The sequence below is a fragment of the Peromyscus leucopus genome, chromosome 14 (genome assembly GCF_004664715.2).
Source record: "Peromyscus leucopus breed LL Stock chromosome 14, UCI_PerLeu_2.1, whole genome shotgun sequence".
Taxonomy (NCBI): Eukaryota; Metazoa; Chordata; class Mammalia; order Rodentia; family Cricetidae; genus Peromyscus; species Peromyscus leucopus.
In genome coordinates, this window is record NC_051075.1 from 66363364 (window position 1) to 66384045 (window position 20682).

General features: G+C 46.1%; 1 protein-coding gene across 8 annotated transcripts in view; it reads right to left on the reverse strand.

The window, feature by feature from the left end:
* Positions 1 to 20682, reverse strand: part of Foxn3 (forkhead box N3) — a 396979-nt gene that overhangs the window by 281535 nt on the left and 94762 nt on the right. For 6 of the 8 annotated variants that reach the window (XM_028886620.2, XM_028886618.2, XM_028886619.2 and 3 more), the window contains one exon: positions 2629 to 2722. The gene's annotated coding sequence lies outside the window, so the exon portion shown is untranslated. Of the gene's footprint in view, positions 1 to 2628; positions 2723 to 9253; positions 9425 to 20682 lie in introns of those variants that run through there. The other 2 variants (XM_028886610.2, XM_028886613.2) reach the window with 2 other exon arrangements.

Genomic DNA, 20682 nt, shown 5'->3' on the forward strand with positions numbered 1-20682 from the left:
GAACGAGTCCCACTTCTCAAATTTTGCAAATGCATGTGTCACACAATTGTTTAGGTCAGGAGACGGCACACTTCTGCAAAAGGTCAGATGGTAAATATTTTATGGTGCCTGCTCTGCCTGTCCAATTTTTTCACTGTACTGCAAAAGCTGCCTTCATCCTGCAGAGATGAAGGAACTGAGCTCTGCCCCCAACAAAACCCTACTTAGAGACACTAACACGTCCATTCCATACAGGGTCCCCTGCAACATGATCTGGCCTCCAACTAGCTATGTAGAGGAGGAGGATCTCAAACTTCCGGCCTCCAGCCTCCAGGTGCTGGGATTACTGGCATGTGCCACTATCCTTGGCTTTAAGCAGTATGAGGGATAGAGCTCAGGGCTTAGTGCATGGTAGGCACACACTCTATTAACAGAGCCACATTCCCAGTCATTCACAACATACTTATAAGGCACAAAGTTTAGCCTGCTTTTATTTTCTCTAAATCTCGAAAAATGTTAAGAACCTCTTGGCTTGTCTAATCTACACCAATGGCGAGCTTTGTTTGGTTCGTAGGTGTACGTAGTTTTCAGCTGAGAAGAGAGGGTCACTTCCATTGGTTCAGTGCAGCGGAAAGAGAATACAAATTCTGCTGCTTTTGTCCTTTCTCTGTCCCGCTGGCTGGGGATTATGGCTGTGATTCTGGGAGGTTGGAGCTCCATCACCCAGGACCTGGGTACTTGTGCACCACAGCAGGTCCAGGGAGGCCAGGGCATTTCCACAGAAGAATAGGCACCTTGGTTGGCAGCTCTCAGTGGCACCTTTAAGAATTTATCAGGGTTGCCACCACGATGGTGATGCACGCCTTTAATCCCAGCACTCAGGAGGCAGAGGCAGGCGGATCTCTGTGAGTTCGAGGCCAGCCTGGGCTACAGAGTGAGATCCAGGAAAGGTGCAAAGCTACACAGAGAAACCCTGTCTTGAAAAACCAAAAAAATTAAAAAAAAAAAAAAATTCTTAAAAGGGTTGGGGATTTAGCTCAGTGGTAGAGTGCTTGCCTAGCAAGCACAAGGCCCTGGGTTCAGTCCTCAGCTCCAGAAAAGAAAAAAAAAAAAAAAAAAAAAAAAAGAATTTGTCAGGGTGGTAAATACACCACAGCTCAAAGCTCAATCTTTTTTTTTTTTTTTTTTTTTTGAGACAGGGTTTCTCTGTGTAATTTTGGTACCTGTCCTGGATCTCCCTCTGTAGACCAGGCTGGCCTCGGACTCACAGAGATCCGCCTGGCTCTATCTCCCAAGTGCTGGGAATAAAGGCGTGCGCCACCACCGCCGCCCAGCCACAGCTCAATCTTAAAAATAAGCACCACTGGCAAAGAACTGAACGTGGGCCATACCCGCTGTACAACCCACAGATTACTTGGGGCATCTGGCTCCCTATTCCTAGCTGTGGTTCCCATTTTGACCTTGAGATTGTCCCTGAATTCAGGTTTCTGGAACCATCTAAAGACACCTCCCCCCAACATGGACTTATAAATTCATGTTCTTCACTTGTGCTTCCTACCCTTTAATGTCACTTCTTAGCTCCAAATGGCACCTCTGAAGGTCAGGCGCTGGCCTCATCAAGCCGTGGTTACCCCAAACACTTGGAGGGTGGAGGGGTCAGTTTGCAAGAGAAGAGTAAATAATAATACATACAGGCAGAGAAGCAGAAAGATCACCATGCCGAAGCTGTACAACAGTGGCCACGGTCCTGGGAGAGATGATGCCAGGCAAGCCCCCTTTGTCACAGGGTAGAGCTTCCCCAGGGGGCTCTACTCCAGGACCTTAAGCAGGCCAGGCCTTGAGGAGAAGTCCGACTTGGGTTGGGACAGAGGATCGGGGATGAGAAAGCCAGCCCTGCCTCAGCTGAGCTCACTGAGGACTCCATCCTGCCTTCCTGCTCAAGTGTCCTATCACCCTCCTAGCTCGGCCAAGGCAAGAGATCCTCAGAGAGGAAGCCACCGGAGACCCTTCTAGGTGCACAAATTCCTCAGTAACTATTTCACTCTCAAATCCTGTCCAAGTCTGTGGACTCCCCCAAAACAGAGCCCTAGACCTAGTGCCCAGCCCCCACCCCAAACGGAGCCTCACCATCTGCCATTCTCTCAAGACGGAGTTGTGAACCCGGCAACCCTGAAAGATCTCCGAGGATATAGAAAACAGCCACCCCCCCATCTGTCCCAAGTGCACAAAACAGATACCCAATAGTCTCCTCGACCCAGCCAACTGGTACAACCTCAGAAAGATGATGACAATTATGCAAGGCATTCTGGGAAATTCAGACTCACTAGATAGGTCCTAACGTGTCTCCATATGAAAATTCCCAGCAGTGTTCGGGTGGCTTTGAGGGTCTAAGGCGCACAGCAGAATTTTAAATAAAGATGTGATTCAAGATTTTTCAATCATCTTAATGCCTCCATTGGACTGACCACACGGTCAGTCTGGTCAGCTGCATGAATGGGCCATTAAGAAGACTGGGGGAAGGGTAACAATGGAGGGAGAAACAATCAACTTGGTATTTTGCATTTAAATACAGCTTCGGCATTTCATTGATTCGATGCAATCTACTAAGGTTCGGAGGCCGCTGGGGAAGGGCCGCCAGAGTGCTATTACCTGAGTCAGAATGGGTCCAGGAAGCGGAGGTCAGCATCTCTCCAGAAAGGACAGAGGTGACTTCATTGTCACTAGATGACGTTTGTAGAGGCTGCTGGAGTGGAGCAGAAGGGAGACAGGATTAGGGTGGAGAAGCAGAGAGTCCTCACAGCCACACTGCATGTCCTCCCCGGCCTGACTCTGGAAATGGACACCCTTCAGTGAAAAGCCAGTACCATAGTGCCTCTCAGGTCTCAGACAGTGAAGGACTGAGTGAGGCCTTCAGGATGGAGTGGTTTTGAAACTGCTTCTGGGCGACAAGAGGGCCCAGAAATTTGAAATTTAGATGCCACAGACATTGTGAGATTATTTGATTCACTACCAACGCCACCCAGACATTCCTGAGATCATTTTCCTTTACTATAGCTACTTCTAAAACTCTTGTTTGTTAACTGCCAGAGGTCACCGAGTGTTCAAGGCCAGCCTCGGTCCACTGAGTAGACAGAGTGCTCCGGCTGCAACATCACTGACTTTCTAGGTCTAGTGCTAAGGACTACCTCAGGTAACTCACAAGTCAGTGGGTCACGGTTAATAACACTGGACAACAGGAAAGCTGGCACATGAAATAGACTGCATACTGATTTCTGCTGGAAGATAATTTTCGGCATCAAGGGCCCCCAAAATGACAAATCAGTACATTCTCTAAGAAAAGAATGATATTGTCCTGTGAGGGCACGTTAGGAGACGGTCGTGGACAACAGTGGCTGCCCAGGCCTTTAATCCCAGCACTTGGGAAGCAGAGGCAGGAGGATCTCTGTGAGTTCAAGGCCAGCCTGGTCTATAGCTCGAGTTCTAGGATAGCCAGGGTTACACAGTGAAACCCTACCTCAAAATAAATAAGTACATAAATAAATAGACGTGAAAGGCAAGAACCAATTCCAGAAAGGTGTTCTCTGACTTCCAATGCATGCATGCACACACACACACTCATGCCTATGCATGCACACACATGCATCAAATAAATATTTTTTTTTGAAACATTAGAATCAGGGTGCTCAGTTACTAGCACAATTGGGAGAGTGCTCTCACAGCACCCAAGAAGCTCTGGTTTGATCCCCCAGCACTGTATAAAACCACTATATAAACCCACGCCTGTAATCCTAGCATTAGGGCAACAGACGCTAGAAGACCAGGATTTTAAGGTCATTCTTGGCTACATATCAAGTTGTAGGCCAGCCTGGAGTACATGAGACCCTGTCTCAAAAAAAAAAAAAAAAAAAAAAAAACTATATTGGGACAGGCAAAAATGGGCAATGCTCTAACTTGAGTCTTTTTTGAGATAGAGTAATCAGGTTTGGCTGATTTATGAGAAACTTGATGATCTGAGTAAACCAAGGTCAATTCCAAATACTGAGAGGTGAGATCAAGGGGACCGTGGCTTCCTATTCCTGGGTGAAGACACTACTCAGCCTATACCCTGGGCTTAGAAATCCATGTCCTTTGAGTGTGACACTTAAAGACTTCTGTACCCAGTTTACTTTTTAGATTTTACTTCTTATATTTGCTATTCTGCATTTTCCACAAAGGAGACTCTCAGCTGTTTCAAGGATTCACAACTCATGGTCTGCCCAGGAGGAAGAACACAAAAGAAAATGTCACCGCAGGCACAAGAATCTGGATGTCACTGCAGCCCTGGGCATTTCTGCAAAGGGGCAAAATATATTATCACACCTCAGAGCCCTGACACTGTCTTGGTTTTAACATTATATCTCAGGTTGACTGTGGTGTGCATATGACCTCTCAAAATTGGAACTTATATCCAACTCTCCAATTGGAGAAATGGGACTTTTGTGTTCAATTATTGCTCTTGCTTCTAGAATATGGACATAAGCAGAACGTGCCATGTCTTCATTTCTTTTTCTTTCTTTTTTTTTGGGGGGGGGTTGGTTTTTTGTTTTGTTTTGTTTTTCGAGACAGGGTTTCTCTGTGTTACAGCCCTAGCTGTCCTGGAACATGCTTTGTAGACCAGGCTAGCCTTGAACTCACAGAAATCTGCCTACCTCTACTTCCCGAGTGCGGGGGATGAAAGGCATGTGCCACCACCACCTGGCTGTGCCTTTATTTCTTGATGTTGGTTAGTAACGGATGGGAACTTGATGTCACACCAAGGCTTCAGTTGAAATTTAAAAATCAGAATTAACAATATCTTCTTGCCCGGTATAACTCTAACTTCTAGCCATGCAACTTGTCATGAGCAAGGTCAGATCCCCTAAGCCTCACTTTTTATTTTTATATAGAAGAGCATTAGGAAGGACGCAGTAGCTCACTCTTATAATTCTGGGAGGCTGAGGCAGAAGGATTAGCAGATAAAGCACTTGTCACCCAAGCCTGACAAGTTCAATCTTGAGAACCCACATAAAGAAGCCAGATGTGGTGGCAGACATCTATAACCCCAGCACTCCTGCAGGGAGATGGAGGGGCCAAGAGAGTGGGTTGGCAGTCGGCAGCTAGAGAGATCTTCCCTCGAAACAACGTGGAAGGAGAGAACTGACACCCAGGAAGTTGTCCTCTGACCTCTAGACATGTCCCGTGACACATATGCCCAACAAACAAATCTTTTTCAAAAACAAAAAGGAGAGACATTGACCTGCCCCGCCTTTGTTGAAACTGAGATAAGAAAACAGAGAAGAGGGAGCTGCTGGTGGTGCATAGCACACAATCTCACACAGACACGTGGAACTCTGCTCTTTATTGAGACCTTGGGTATTAATTAACGACGCCGTATCACACTAGCCTTGGAAAACGTAAAACTCAAATCTTCCATATGCCCTCAAGACTCTTTAAATGTTTGCAGATATAGCAGATCTGGGGAAAAGACTTGGCATCAGCCAAGCCATTCTCCCTAGAAACAGTTCAAGGTAAATTCTTCCCTAAGAATTTTTTTTTTTCAACAAATGTTATCCCTCTGACCACAGCCAAGTATCCAGGTATCTTTCAGCAGCTCCTGAGAGCACAGCTCAGCCTTCAGCAACACAGACATATACGATGGCGATAATTTATCGCCTCTGCAGTAGTTTAGTCCCAGATGGACCATTTACTAATTTATTTCCATATGTAACTGACAGAGAGATTAATCAGGCTTCCAACTCAGAAACCTGAATTGTGCTCTATTCCCTGAACAGGCTAACTCTGGACAAGAGGAAACCCACATTTACACAGGAAGCTTTCCTTAAAAGCTGCTGATACATGCCTGCGCGCGCGTGTGTATGCGCGCGCGCGCGCACACACACACACACACACACACACACACACACACACGCCCTTCCTGAGACAGCTCACTCCTGTCCACCTGGAGCCTGACTCTTTGATTCTTGTGGGCTTCACGCAGCAGCAATGTCTGAGGTAGCTGTGGGCAGACACGAGCCCAGAAACAAACCAAATGCCACAACCAGCCCCAGTGGCAGCCTTGTGTCCCTCCCTGTTTGCAAGGTCGGGGTCTCAGATTTCTGAAACTGAAGACCTCTTCTTGCCACGGCGCTGTGCCCAGCTGGCTGGCACAGCAGTGCCCAGGCCCTGGAAAGTATGAGCTTTCTTTTTTCCGCTCTTTTTAAGGGTCTGAACTTGACTAAATTCCACAGCTGCTGTGTCCTCACGGAAGGGACAGCCAAGGACTGCCGACTGTCCCCCTCGGCTCATTTCTTTGGGTTTTAATTTTAACCCAGTGATGCCAGCCTTCAGCAAAGAGTTGACTAATGTTATTGTTGGATGACTTGTGTTTTGCAGAGGGAGCCAATCCAGATGCAGGAATCGACTCGCAGTGCATGGTGGAACCCAGAGCCACATTCTCAAAGGCTCTACAGACAGGACCATAGACACTTTGTGAGTTGATGAACCCTGCCCCTGGGGAAGAGTCCCTTAACACCTTGGCTTAATATTCTCTCCTCTGATTCTGGCATGGTGACACTTACCCATAATGCCAGCACTTAAGAGGCAGAAGCAGGAAGATCGTAAGTTCAAGGTCAATCTGGGCAACATGGTGAATCACTACCCCGGGGGGGAAAAAATGAAACAAAAGAAAAAAAATGTTCTCTGCTCTCATATGAGGAATTTTGCCCTACGAAGGCCTTTTATCTCTATAGTCTTAGGATTTCATGAAAAGAAGAAAAACAACCAGCCACTTGTTACTATGTTTAGCTGGTGCCAAGCAGTAGGGAATTTGTAATTATCTGAACTTGAACAAACCGGTCCAGACGCTTGGTGCTGTGACTGACAGGACCTCAGTGTTCAGTATGTTCTCTTTGATCAAAGAATGTGAGCATTTGGAGATGGTCTCAGGAAGGATGGCTTTATGTTTTTTAAGAACTCAGTTAAAAAGAAAAGTTTGAAATGCTGATCTGGGCACTGTAAAACCTGCCAAGGCGGGTTAAGGCAGGGCCTTTAAACAAGCTATAAACTGGAGGCCTAATGCTGTTGGGGGTTGAATGTACAATGCCCGCCCCCCCACACAGGTGCATGGGTTTGAACATTTGGTCCCCAGCTGGTGGTGCTCTTCTGGGAGGTCATAAGACCCTTAGGAGGTGGGGCCTAGCTGGAGGAAGTGGGTCACTGGGAAGTAAAAGGGGGGCTCGAGGTCAGTAGCCCATTCCTGCTTCCAGCTCTCTGCTTCCTCTTTCAGGAAGATGTGGGCAGATGAGGAGTGCAAGTTGCAGATTTCCACTACCATGGGGACCACCTGCCTTCATGCCTTCCCCACCACGATGGGCTGTACCTCCTCAAACAATGAGCCGAAATAAATCTCTTTAAGTTCCTTCTTGTTGGGCAGCTGATACCCATGAAGAGAAAAGTAATGCATTCAAAAAGCTTTCTGTGTAACTCAGGATGACCTTGAACTTCTGATTCTCCTGCCTCCTGAGAACCCAGTGAGCTGGGGATTACAGGCATGTATATCACTGTACCTAGTTTGTGTTTCCTTATTATGAAAGAGTTAGAACAAAGTGATGCAGATTTTTATTTCTATACCCCAAAAATATTTCCAGGTGATTAAAAAAAAATAAAAACAAAGTAACCATGCCACATGCTAGATGGGTCTGCTCTGTCCCTCCCAAACAAAAATTGAGCTTGTTATCCCAAGTTGTTCTCTGAGACTTTGTTCATTTGTAACCTCTGAGTCCCAGTGAATGAACCCAAGGTTTCCAGGACCCCTCATACCTAATGGCAGAATCTCCCGTGAACTACCAGACCAATGGCATTCAGTCCTTCTGGCGAGTGGTGTCTTGCACCTATCACAAGAAGATGGTTCAGGACCCATGCCGGGCAAATCAGCCTCTAATCGGCTCCAAAGCCAGGCTGGCATGGAAAGCCCCTACTTCAGTGAGCGCAGGAGTGGGCAGAAGGCTCCTGCATGAACCAGCCTGCCTATGGTGTGAGCCACCATGGAAAAGTTTCCCCACGAAAGACACAAACTTCCCTTCCCACCCGGGGTTGCCAAGACTGACTGTGCATGCACACACACAGCTTTGGCACTCATTCCCTTCAGGTGCACAAGAAGGTGAGGCCTATCTATCCACTGGGATGCTGCTCATTCCAGGCTTCAAATCCCTAGTTTGTAATTCCACACCTGTCCCAGCTCTCCATCCACACGCCCAGGTGTTCAGAAGCTCAGAGTCCCCCAGAGGTGGTCTCTTAGCATCTATTCAAATAATTACTGTGAGGGATAACAGGCAGTAGGAGCTCTAGACCATTTCCTGTGAACATGAAAAAAAAAAAAAAAAAAAAACCTCATATATAGACCCAAAGCATTAATACATTACTTCTTTTAAAAGCCCACCTCAGGTCAGAACACTAACCTTCAAATGAATACATTATCTCACATGACTGTCCTGTTTTGCTTTCTCTCCACTGATGCAAGATTAATAAAACTACAGTATAAGGTAAATGCAAGTTTAAGCAGAATAACGAGCATGGAGGAAAATATTTTGACATCAAAAACTCAGTATAAATTAGCTATAACATACTTGAAAGCTCCTGTAACCATAACGTGCACATTGAAATCCATTAGCCTAACACCTGGGCTGCTATTCAAGTGTAGGTTTCCGGCAATGTAAATAAATGGCCATTCCAACACTCCTCCTAAATTACTGTACAATTTGGTGGCAAAGTCGCAAGCTCACAAAGTCTATCATCTGTGCTTGGCTGCTCTCTAGCCAACACTGGAGTCATCTCAGGCTACAATGTGGCGGCATAATATAAACACAATGTAAACGCAGAAACCGGCATGAAGGGACCAAGAAGTAACAGGGATATCAAAGACAAACCAGGATCATCCAGGAGGGAACAGGATATTTTATATAAGCACTCTGAAAAGACAATAGAGCCCCAACCCCCCCCCCCTTTAACTGCACCCCTAATTAGCCTTCCTGCTCCCCACCTGATCATTTTTATATCGAAGCAATTTCCACAACCAGACATTCAAAGAGCTCAGTTGCGATAAACTCATCAGCTGCTAAGGAATCTGTTGTACCTCGCTCGGGTCTGCTTCAAGACTCAGCTATTTCCAAACAAGCCTTTCATGCACGTCCTCCCTCCAAAATATTAGCTTTACTGTCCACATCCTTCCGTGTCACCCACCCCAAAGCCATTCTCTTACCTTTGGAACTCACATTTGTTTCCTTTGATGGTATTTACCCGAGCAAGGGCAATTGTTTGACTGGAATCTTGCAACTTTCAACTTTGCGGTCGCGCACAAGGGAAAAGCCGTCACCCCGACACAACGGCTCGGCTGAGCTCCACATGCCCGCACCCACCCCTGTATTTTAAATTCTTTTACACTTACTTAATATAGTGCGTGCCGCCTGTCCGCTGATGCGGTATCAGAAACCTGCAAGCTACTATTTCTGCAACTGTGTCACTGTAGATAGTCTGAAACATGTACGTCGCCGTTGCCATGGAGACAAACACAGCTAGGGTAGAGTGCCACGCTGTGTTAATTCCTTCACCCATGAACCCCAGGGGAATGCTAACATTCATCTTCTTTCTCCTGTCGTCTCACACTGCTTTAATATATATATATATATTTTTTAGTATTATCAAATGATGTACTAAACACATATGGCACACCTGGAAATACGGAGAGAGGGCTGAAATGAGCCGTGGTACCAACCCAGCCTGCCGGCTGTCTGCTGAAGGTGGTGCCGCTCTGCAGAGGATCTTCTCACTCACTTCTCCTGGGATGAAAGGAGAACTTTCTCTTTCTTTTCTAATGGCATGGGGTGAGCTCTTGTTTCACCTAAAAATGGTGGCCAAGGGATTGCACTAGAATAAAGAAATGACCAGATTCGCCTGTCTGATCAGCTCTGTGACAGGGAGAGGCAGAGCTAGCAAACTTTCTTTGCATCAGCATCAGGGATGGACCCCCAGGGCCATGCACACACTCAGCAAACACTCCACCGCTGCTGAGCTACATCCCCATCCCTGAGACCTTGCAAACTTTCTGAAGCAGATTCAAGCTAAGTGTGATGCTCCTTCTTGACCAAATCGGCACAAACAGGCTCTAAGCACTATCGTTCTAATTAGGCAAAAGTAGAAACTCTCAACAATGACTTCATTGGTTCCAGTGGGTCTTTGTTCCTACATCCACGCAAGAAGGTACCAGAGTGACTTACTAAGCGAGGAGCTGGAACTCTGTCACCCAAAACAACAGACTAGAGTAGTCCTGCAATCTGAGTGGTCTCATTTGCTTCAGGTTCAGATCCCTGTCCTTACCAATGCCCAGTCCCGTGGAGAAAAAGCCAAACACTTTCATTATACCTAGAAGCCAAAATGGGCATTGAGCTGCCTTCCTATTATTCAAATGGGCCAGTTGCTTTAAATATTGGGGTTATTCTCATCACGGTAGACAAAAATAAGCTGTTGAAAATCTTAATTACATCCTATCCCTTGGGCTAGTTAATAATATTCAATCTAGATGAAAATGGCCACATTTTAGATTTGCATGCTGATGCGCCTCACTTGAATACCATTTCCTCACTAAACAATCAATTGGAGGCTTTAAGAGCGCAGCTCCCTGACCCTGAACTGGCATATTTGAAAGAAACCACTACTTTATCGGCAGGGATTATGGTAAAATGATCCCATAAAAGATGAGCAAATTTTCCCATTACTTTCCTAAATTGAATCATTCTTGGCTGTTTACTATGATAATAATGATCAACTCATCCCTAAGATAAAAGCAAAACAGAAAATAGATACATATACCTTACCAGTTAAGGGAATATGTCACTTTTAAAAAGCAATCTAGAGATGATGTTGGGAGAAAGGGTATGGGGAGGTGGCTCACTGGATAAAAGCACTTTCTACACAAGCCTGGAAACCCGAGGTTGATCCCCAGAACTCACAGAGAAAGACGGGACAGTGCACATCTGTAAGGCTGCCACTCCTACGGGGAGATGGGAGACGGAAACAGAAGAATCACCCAGAAGCTCACAGCCCAGCTGGCCTGGGGTGGTCAAATGGCAGAAACAAGAGAAATCCTGCCTCCAAACGAGGCAGAAGTCATGAGTCGATGGCTGGGAATTGGCCTCTGACCTCCATGTCCTGCAGTACCTATTCCTCTAACCTCATCAAGCATCTTCACCTAGGATACCGTATGTGACCATGACCGGAGTTCCACGAACTAGTTAGGTCTTCTCTGACCTAATCTAATGCTTTCTCCATAGCCCTGCGGCCCCAAGTACAGCGACCAGGCAGCTGGTTGTCAACGACTTAAAATAGCCACAGTAACGCTATTTATGGGGAGAGAGATACCAAGTGTCAGAGTAAATGGTTTGGGGTTACCTGGGGCTGCTGGGTGAGGTTCAACTCTTCTTTGCCCTTACTCACCTATTCTCATCACCTAAGGGTTGGGGAATAGAGCTCAGCCATTGGCTGAGTTCAGCACCTCCCCTCCCCCCACCCCTGCACCCAAGCAAATCAGAATCTGTCTGCTCTCAATTTCAGTCCCTTTCTTTCCCAGGATTCCCAGTCTCAGGGCCAACACCAATCCTCAGAGAGGGCCTCGGGGGGTGGGGGGGCCTGGAACTGTGAAGGTGAAGGGGGGGGGGCGTTGAGAATAAGCAACAATAATGAATTGTCAGATGTCAAGCTCCCAAAGAGATGTCATTCCAGGTTTATATTGTAGACCAGTGATTCTCAACCTTCCCAATGCTGCCACCCTTCAATACAGCTCCTCATGCTGTGGTGACTGACCCCCAACCGTAAAATGATTTTTGTTGCTACTTCATAACTATAATTTTCCTGCTGTTATGAATTATAATGTAAATATCTGATATATGACCCCTGTGAAAGAACTGTTAGACGCCCCCCAAAGGGGTCGCAACCCACAGGTTGTGAACTGCTGTGGTAGACCATGTCAGAAACTTCTTAGTTTTAAAGATTAATACTTCCTCATATGGACATACCACATTTTGCTTGCTAATTCATCTGTCAGTAGACGTTTATGTTGCTCCCACATTTTCACTATTATGAACCATGCTGCTATGAATATGGGCACATAAATATCTTACTGACCCTGCCTTTCAGTTATTTGGGATATATACCAGAAACAAAATTGATATAACAAATCTATTTTTAATTTTTTGAACAATCACTATTGTGTTTTCCATGGCAGCTGTACCATTTTATATCCCCATCAACAATGCATAAAGGCTCTAATTTGTCCATACCCTCTCCACTATTTGATATTATCTATTCTCTGAAGTTGATTTATCTTGTTCCATTAATATAGTAGCCATCCTAATGGGGGTGAGGCAATATTAAGAGTTTTGATTTGCATTTCCCTATTTGTGCCTTTTCCTGTGTTTATTGGCTACTTACATATCTCAGAAGAAATGTCTACTCATGCACTAGGTCCATATTTTTATATGTGTGTGTTGTGTGTGTGCTCACATGTGCAGGTCAGAGGACAAGTAGCAGTTGTGGGTCTTGGGGGGATCAAACTCGGTTCAGCAGGCTCACTGGCAGAAGTCTCTCCCCACTGAATGATCTCGCTAGCTACTAGTTCCATTTTTGAATCAGATAATTTGTTGTGGTTGCTGAGTTTAGAGAGCTCTCTCTATATTCTGTGTATTTTCCACTCTGCATATGCTCTGCAGGTATGGCCCTGTCTGTAACTCAAATCTTAAAAGGTCTTATTAACTGAAAACCTGGAGCCAGACATTGGGGTGAAAGCTGAAAGATCAGAAAAACAGAACAAGCCAGCCACGTTCTTACCTCTACAAAATCCTCAGCCTCAAGAGAGAGACTTCCTGTTTACTCACATCTTATATACTTTTCTGTGCCTTGTGGTCTCCCTTCCCTCCTAGTGCTGGGATTAAAGGCCTGTGCCACCATGCCTAGCTCTGTTTCCAGTGTGGCCTTGAACTCAGAGATCCAGATAGGTCTCTGCTTGCAGAGTGATAGGATTAAGGGTGTGTGCCACCACTGCCTTGCCTCTATGTCTAATCTATTGGCTGGCTTTGTCCTCTGATCTCCAGATAAATTTATTAGAGTACACAATATATTGGGGTACAGACTATATCACCACACCCATCCTGTGGGTGACTTCTAACTTGGTTGCTTCTTTTCTATACTTATAGCCACCAGATCATGAAAAGCCCATTTCCTTATGACTTGGGTTGTCCACTTCCTCTTCCTACATTGCCCTGGGCATCAACTATCAACTGAATTTGGCCATATCATCTTTGTGTGGCAAGCATTCATTCTTCTTATAAGATCACAGAGTTGTTTCTGGGTCAGCCAGTCCATGAAGCAGCAGAGTCATGGTTATGGGCAACATTCTGGGAAGAAATGCACAATGCTGATGGGGGAACCTGGTGTCTTCCTAAGGATACCCCAATCTAGGTCAGTCACTGGATCCTCCATGACAATATAGACTCCAGAAAAGAACCAAGAGTCAAGCTCTTGAGTCAGTCTGTTAGAAATACATCTCAGGTTGCCGGGCAGCGGTGGCTCATGCCTTAAATCCCAGCACTCGGGAGGCAGAGCCAGGCAGATCTCTGTGAGTTCGAGGCCAGCCTGGGCTACCAAGTGAGCTCCAGGAAAGGCGCAAAGCTACGCAGAGAAACCCTGTCTCGAAAAACCAAAAAAAGAAAAAAAAAAATCTCAGGACTTGGCTGGATCATGATTCTCTCCACACCTATATATAGAGAGATACGTTCCCAGAATCTATAAAATAGTAAGGGGTGTGGATGAGTCACTCTGAGGGAAAAGACCCCACAAGGTGACTCCTAAACCTTCCCTTTCCCGCTGTCCTTCCCCCAAGGTTTCTCTCATTCCTTGCGGGTCGCCAGGATCTCACTTGTTATAGTACAGAATGGCCTAACTCCCATGGTTCCCTCCTCTTCTGATTCACATCTAATATGCCAGGGGCTGAGAAACCAAATGATGGGGCTGATTAGAATCTTGTCTGGGGGAAAAAAAAAAAGATGAATCTGGGCCTGAGAAGTTTCTCTGAGCACCCAAGTGGGGAGTTTTGGCTGCTACCAACTCGAGGTCATTAGCCTAAAGCCAGCCTCTTAATATGAAATTGGCCTACACTTTTTTCATTTTGGTGTTTTGAGACAGTTTCTCAGTGTAGCCCTAGCTGTTCTGGAATTCACTCTGTAGACCAGTCTGGCCTCGAACATGGAGATCGGCCTGCCTCTGTCTCCCAAGTGTTGGGATTAAATGCCTGTGCCACCACCACCCAGCAAAAGTGGGATATACCTTTAAGCCTTTTGAATGGTCTCCACCTGTCAATGTTTTTTGTTTTGTTGTTGTTGTTTTTTTCTCCTCTTATCTCTTTGGCATTTGTTTGTGGTCACATCAGGTTGTTTTTAAATTTTAGCTTTTGCTTAAATTTTGAGCTAAATTCATTTTTTTTTTGTTTTTGTTTTCCTTAGATACCAACAATGAAAGCAAAACCACTCAAATGCAAAGTGGATTTCCAGTGAATTGGTTCATAGGAAAATCCATAAGAGAGCTGCTTCTGAGGGATCTATTCCATCTGTTTTATTTTGAGAATTGTGAAAACTGTCACAAAAGGTAACATTTAGTCGCACTAGACTACACAGACATTGATGTCACTTATGTCTCTCCTTTGGTGGTAACACAGGAACGTCATGGCTGTGGTCTAGCTGCCACTAGGGAGGACACATTGCTTCCTCCAGTCATTTCTTTTCACCATGAAGGCAACTTATGGAGAGGGCCAGGCAATGAGCCACGAGCAAGCTCACAATGTAAACCAACTGTGTTAGTCAGACTACTTGAGAAGTTGTTGTGCTGTGTTGTTTGTTAGTTTATTTATTTATTATTTATGGTTTTTGAAGCTTTTGTGGATGAGATTCTGTGTGTATGCAGATGCATATGCTCATGTGTGTGCAGAGGTACATATGTGTGCAGGTACACAAGCACATGTGTATGTGTACATATGGAGGTCAGCCTCAGGTGTCCTTGCAGCCCTGTCCATCTTGATTTTTTGAGAACGGGTCTCTCACTGGGATTTAGGGCTCACTGATTTGGTTAGCCTGGATGGCTATCAGGCTCTAGAGATCCTCGTCTCCTCTCTCTAGTGGTTTCTCTGTGTAATATAGCCCTGGCTGTTCTGGAACTCTCTACGTAGACCAGGCTGGCCTTGAACTCACAGAGATCCACCTGCCTCCCAAGTGCTGGGATTAAAGGCGTGAGCCATAGTGGTGGGAATCTTACAAGCTTGTGTGGAGCAACCTGGTTCCCATAGTTCCTTCGTGTTTTGACTCACATCTAAGATGTCAGGGGCTGGTCCTTGATACCATCAAAAGCAAGATGGAAAGAGAATGTGAACAACTTGCTCCTTCCCTTCCAAGGCATAATCTGGAGGCTGTACCCAATGCCTCCCACGTCCATTCATCAGACAGGAAGTGAAATCACTTTGCCATTCCAGTAGTTGGCTACTTAAAGCTCACAGGTTCGTTAATGAAAAGGAAAGGCAGGGGCCACCCTCAGGGATCAACTAGCAGTAAGTACATCACGTCGGTATTTCCAAGATAGAATGAGGGCTGGGGATGGAGCTCGGTGGATGGGGTGCCTGCCTAGCACGCGCCATGTCCTGGGCTCCATCCTTAGCTTTGCATGAACTAGGCATGGTGGTGCACACCTGTAACCCCAGCACTGGAGAGGTGGGGAAAGGAGGGACAGAAGTTCAAGCTCATCTTTGACCACACAGTGAATTCAAGGCCAGCCTGGACTCTCCGAGACCCTGTCTCAGAACACACACACAAAAGTAAAAGTTCACAAACAGAGACAATAAAACAGAGTCAATACTGGTCCCATGGGCACCAGGAGCAATGGGAATGGGTGTAGGAGACTGTAAGGATGGTTCATCATATCTTCCCCTTTCTCTTTTTAACAATATTTGAGGCAGAGGCTGGAAAGATGGCTCTGAGGTTAAATGCACTCTTGCGCTGCTCTTACAGAGGACCCCAGGCTTGGTTCCTGGCATCCTCATGGGAGCTCACAACTTTCTGTAACTCCAGTTCCAGGAGATCTGATACCCTCTTCTAACCTTTTCGGGCACGAGGTATGTGTGTGGTGCAGGTACAACAACTCATACACAGAAAATAAAAATAAATCTTAAAAAGTATTTGAGATGTGCACAAGAACATGCTGAGGAAGTTGCACAGCAGTTACATGGGTGCTCTACCTTTTCTGTGTTAGAAAGACCACGTTTTAAAATGTAGTAAGATTTAGCATTATCTCCACTGCCCTCCCGCAACTCAGTACATTGTCAAAATGGATTCCATCCATTGGAAACACACAACCTGCTAAGAACTCTCTGAAATGAGTGCCTCTGGATTCCTTAGCAGGTCTGTGTCTCTGGCAGCACCCAAGACTGCTACATGTTACAACCGGCAATGCCTTAGATTTGAAGACAGTATATCAATAATACATATAAAGACATGACCTATGGAGAGGGGGCCTGAGGAGAGTAGAGCCCCACAAGAGAGCATCCCAAGGTCGAAGAAGCCCTCAGAGCTGCCAGTGACCTGATGAAACCCTCACGGGGTCTAGCTTGCAGTCAAGGTTACATGTACTATGTCCATGCCTCTGGCCGAGGTCATTCTAAATAGACCCGTTCAGGCTCACTTCCTCTGAACCTTAGAAAAACTCAACCGATAAAAGTCTCCTTTTATTCCTTCTAACATGCTCAGAAATCTACCCAGCATGATGGTTGGTCTTCATTGTCAATTTGACTGGATTTAGAATCACCATGGAAACACACATCTGGGCATATAGCTCTGAGGGTATTTCCAGAAAGGTTTAATTGAAAAGGGATGACCTACCCTGAATAAGAGTGGCACCACTCCATGGGCTGGGGTCCCAGACTGACTGACTAAAAAGGAGCGAGAAGGCTGAGCACCAGTGTCCATCTCTCTGTTTTCTGACTATGGATGCAATGTGACCAGCCGCTTCACATTCCTGCTGTCACGGTTAGACCTGTGCCCGCCATCATGCCTTCTCCAGTATAATGGACTGTATTTCCAAACCATGAACCGCAAGAAACCTTCCTTTCCCTAAGTTCTTTCATGAGGTATTTTGTCAAGGGACAAGAAAAGCAATTAATACAGCCAGCAAGAAACAAAGCATAAACAGCAACCACAAATTAAGTTTAACCTCCAGTAGCAAGAAAATGGAGTTGCAGCCGGGCGGTGGTGGTGCACACCTTTAATCCCAGCACTTAGGAGACAGGGGCAGGTGAATCTCTGAGTTCAAGGTCAGCCTGGTCTGCAGCCTGAGTTCCAGCACAGTCAGAGTTACACAGAGAAACCCTGTCTCAAAAACCAAAGAAGGAACGTGAAGCTGTATTTCTAGACCCAAATTTGAGTAGGCTGAGAGGGTGTGGCATGTTCTGATACCATTCTCTAGGAACACATGGTTGTTTCCTCATCCAACAACTCAGCCATGGTCCTGCCCATCAGGGGAGGCCAACAAGACAGCCAGCATCCTCTTTCCTTTCATGGCTGACATGTGCTACTATGGGTCTGCCTCATTAAAAATTAGAACCCCTCAGTAACACTGTTTCGTCAATATTAGCAAAATGTAAATGAACCACAATGATTAGAAAGAAAGAGAGAGAGAGAGAGAAGAGAAAGAAAGAAAGAAAGAAAGAAAGAAAGAAAGAAAGAAAGAAAGAAAGAAAGAAAGAAAGAAAGGAATCCATGCAGCCAGTTTCTATCTGAACACAGAACACCATTTCTTAAAAAAAATAAATAAACCAACAACAACATCTATGAACGTTTTCTTCATCTCTCACATTCACTTAGTATACAGTTGGCATTTTCAAAATGCAAACCTGATGTGGTTTTGGAATTCATTGAAGCACATTGGAAGACATCTGAGTGGCGGGGGGGCGGGGCGGGGAGTTCTAGCCATATGCTGCTGGTGCATGGATTTGAATATTTGAAAGGTAATCTAGAAAAGAGACCTGCTTCCGTCCTCCTTATCAACAGCGGTCATTCATAGCAACCACACGTCTTATAGATCGAGCCGCTTCCCCACGTGTGAGACAATTTACAGGAGGAAGTCAGGGGCTGGCCTCCCATGCAGCCTGGCTAGTTCAAGTATGAGTCTAGCTGGACCTCCTGACAGGTAACTCAGAAGTTCTCTTCATCACTGCTGAGGGAAGGATAAAGGTTCTGCCCACACTGGGTGGATTCACATAGAAGAGATTTTTCTAAAACATCTTCAAGTTTGGTGAACACAGAGGGAAAGCTGCAGGACCAACTCACAATGGCTGCCTCCAAAAAGACCAGCAGCACTGTGAAATCAATCACCTCTCCTCTCACGCCCATCGGATCCACTGCTTGCTTTCTGTTTATCTGAACAGCCACAGGGGAAGTGAGCAGAGCCAAGCCCACGGCGGGGACTCTTGCCCCTGGCCCCGACACTTGTTTTCACCCTGAGAGGGATGGGAGGAACCCCTGTCACAGAGCTGGGAAGGTTCCCTGACAGAGCTCATCAGCCTTGCTCATTCTGTCCCTGGGCCAGGCCTCTAACTGGGTCATTCCGTCAGAGAACACACAAAAGAGTGTGGTCATGTGCATGGCTAATCCGTTTACGTGCTTGCAGAGGACACTGACTCACATAAGACCAAACTCCATGGTATTATGCTGGCTCACTCACCACACCACATGTCAGAGACCCAAACCAACATAAGTACAGGCTGGCAACGTCACCAAAAAAAAAAAAAAAGTGCCAACACTAAACACTTCGCTTCCTCTGCTTTGGGAAAGGAACTGTATGTAGACAGAGGTGAGCAACTTGACCACCATATTGATTAGGAGGAAGAATGCTGGGGGATGTCTTTCTGTATGCTGTGGATACGTGTTGTTCCCACTGGTTAATAAATAAGCTGCTTTGGCCTATGGCAAGGCAGCTTAGGGGCAGGCAGGAAATCCAAGGAGATAGACAGGAAAGAGAAAGGCAGAGTCTGGAGAGACACCAGCCTGCTGTCCAAGAAGCAACATACCAGCAGACCAGTAAAGCCACAGAATATGTGGCAAAACATAGATGACTAGAAATGGGTTAATTTAAGACAGAAGAGCTAGCTAGCAAGAGACCTGTCATAGGCCATACAGTTTGTGAATAATATTAAGCTTCTGAATGATTATTTTTTAAGTGACTGCAGGACCACAGGGCCAGGCAGGACCCGAGAAACATCTGACTATAGAAGAATGTGACATAGCATTTGTTTTTGGATCTGATTTGGCCACAGATCTCAGTGGGCAAACACCTCCATCAGCTCAGTTTACAGAAGCGTGTGCTCCTTCCTGAAGTACAAAAGAGAACCATTCCAGGACCATGGCTCCATATGAGAAGGCTGGCATGTCTGCTTTGGTCTTGTCTAGCCACTGGGGTTACGACACTGCTCCTCTTGACCCCATCCCACATCTGAAACTAACCAGAACCTCAGGTCCAGAAGAAGTCTGGGAGCTGTGGCTTTACTGAGACCCTCTTTTTGGTGCAGCATTTTCCTAAGATGTCACGTGAGACTCCTACCACGCCTACTAAAGCATACTCTTTCGAATAGCATCTGTAGCCAGGGGCCCATGTGACTTCTCCTCTGCCCCCAATTAGTCCAAACTACTGGTCCAGAGCCCCTCGCTTGTACCCAAGTTCTCCAAGAGCTCCTGAAGCAGACAATGAACCCGTGGTGAAGCTCCCACTTCCTCGCCAGGATAGCAGCATCTGGGCTCTGGAATGATCTCCATCTCAGGCAGTGAAACACAACATAAGATGTGGGGAAGATGTGTGATGCATGAATTAGCACCCTGCGGGTTTCGGCCCACTGGGTTGTGATAGCCAGATCTCTTCTCTGCAGCCCCAGCCCAACAAAGCATGGCCAAGGCTGTTTTGGCTATGACTGTGGTGTTTGCTGAGGTCTAGGCCACCTAGCCAAGCACTGTCCCGAACCCATCTGCCTCAAGCGGCATGGGCAGCGGCTGCTGCAGTAGCCAGGGAGGTGACCCCAGGAAGCCCCCCTCAAACACAGTGGTGAAGATCTGAAGCATACCAGACCACAGCCAGCTCATGTGGAATTCCAGGGTGGTAAGGTAAGAAGCCGCAGGGTAAGAGAAAGAGCTATCAAGTTGCCCCACCAATGGAAAAAAAAAACAAAACCCGGCAGTGACAAATGAGGACCGCCTTCTGTGGCAGTCCTTAGCAAGCCAGGAAACACTTGAGAAATCCGAGAATTTGACCACATCTAGAAACCAGGGCTCAATAATCACTCCAGAGCGGAGCCAATGCTTTGCCAAAAAGGTCTTTCTATTGGATTATAAACCACACATCACCTTGTCTTAACTTTACTGTAAGGGCAAATTCTAAATACATTCTGAAAGAGATCAACTCTAACTTTATTTATGTCATGCTGCTGACATACACAAATAATGGGATGTCTGTGGCTAAATCAGAAACTGCAAGAAAGGGCCAATACTTTGCTGGTGTCTCTGCTCCCAGTAATCGGTGAGTAGTATAATACATACATATCTAAGGTTGTCCTCT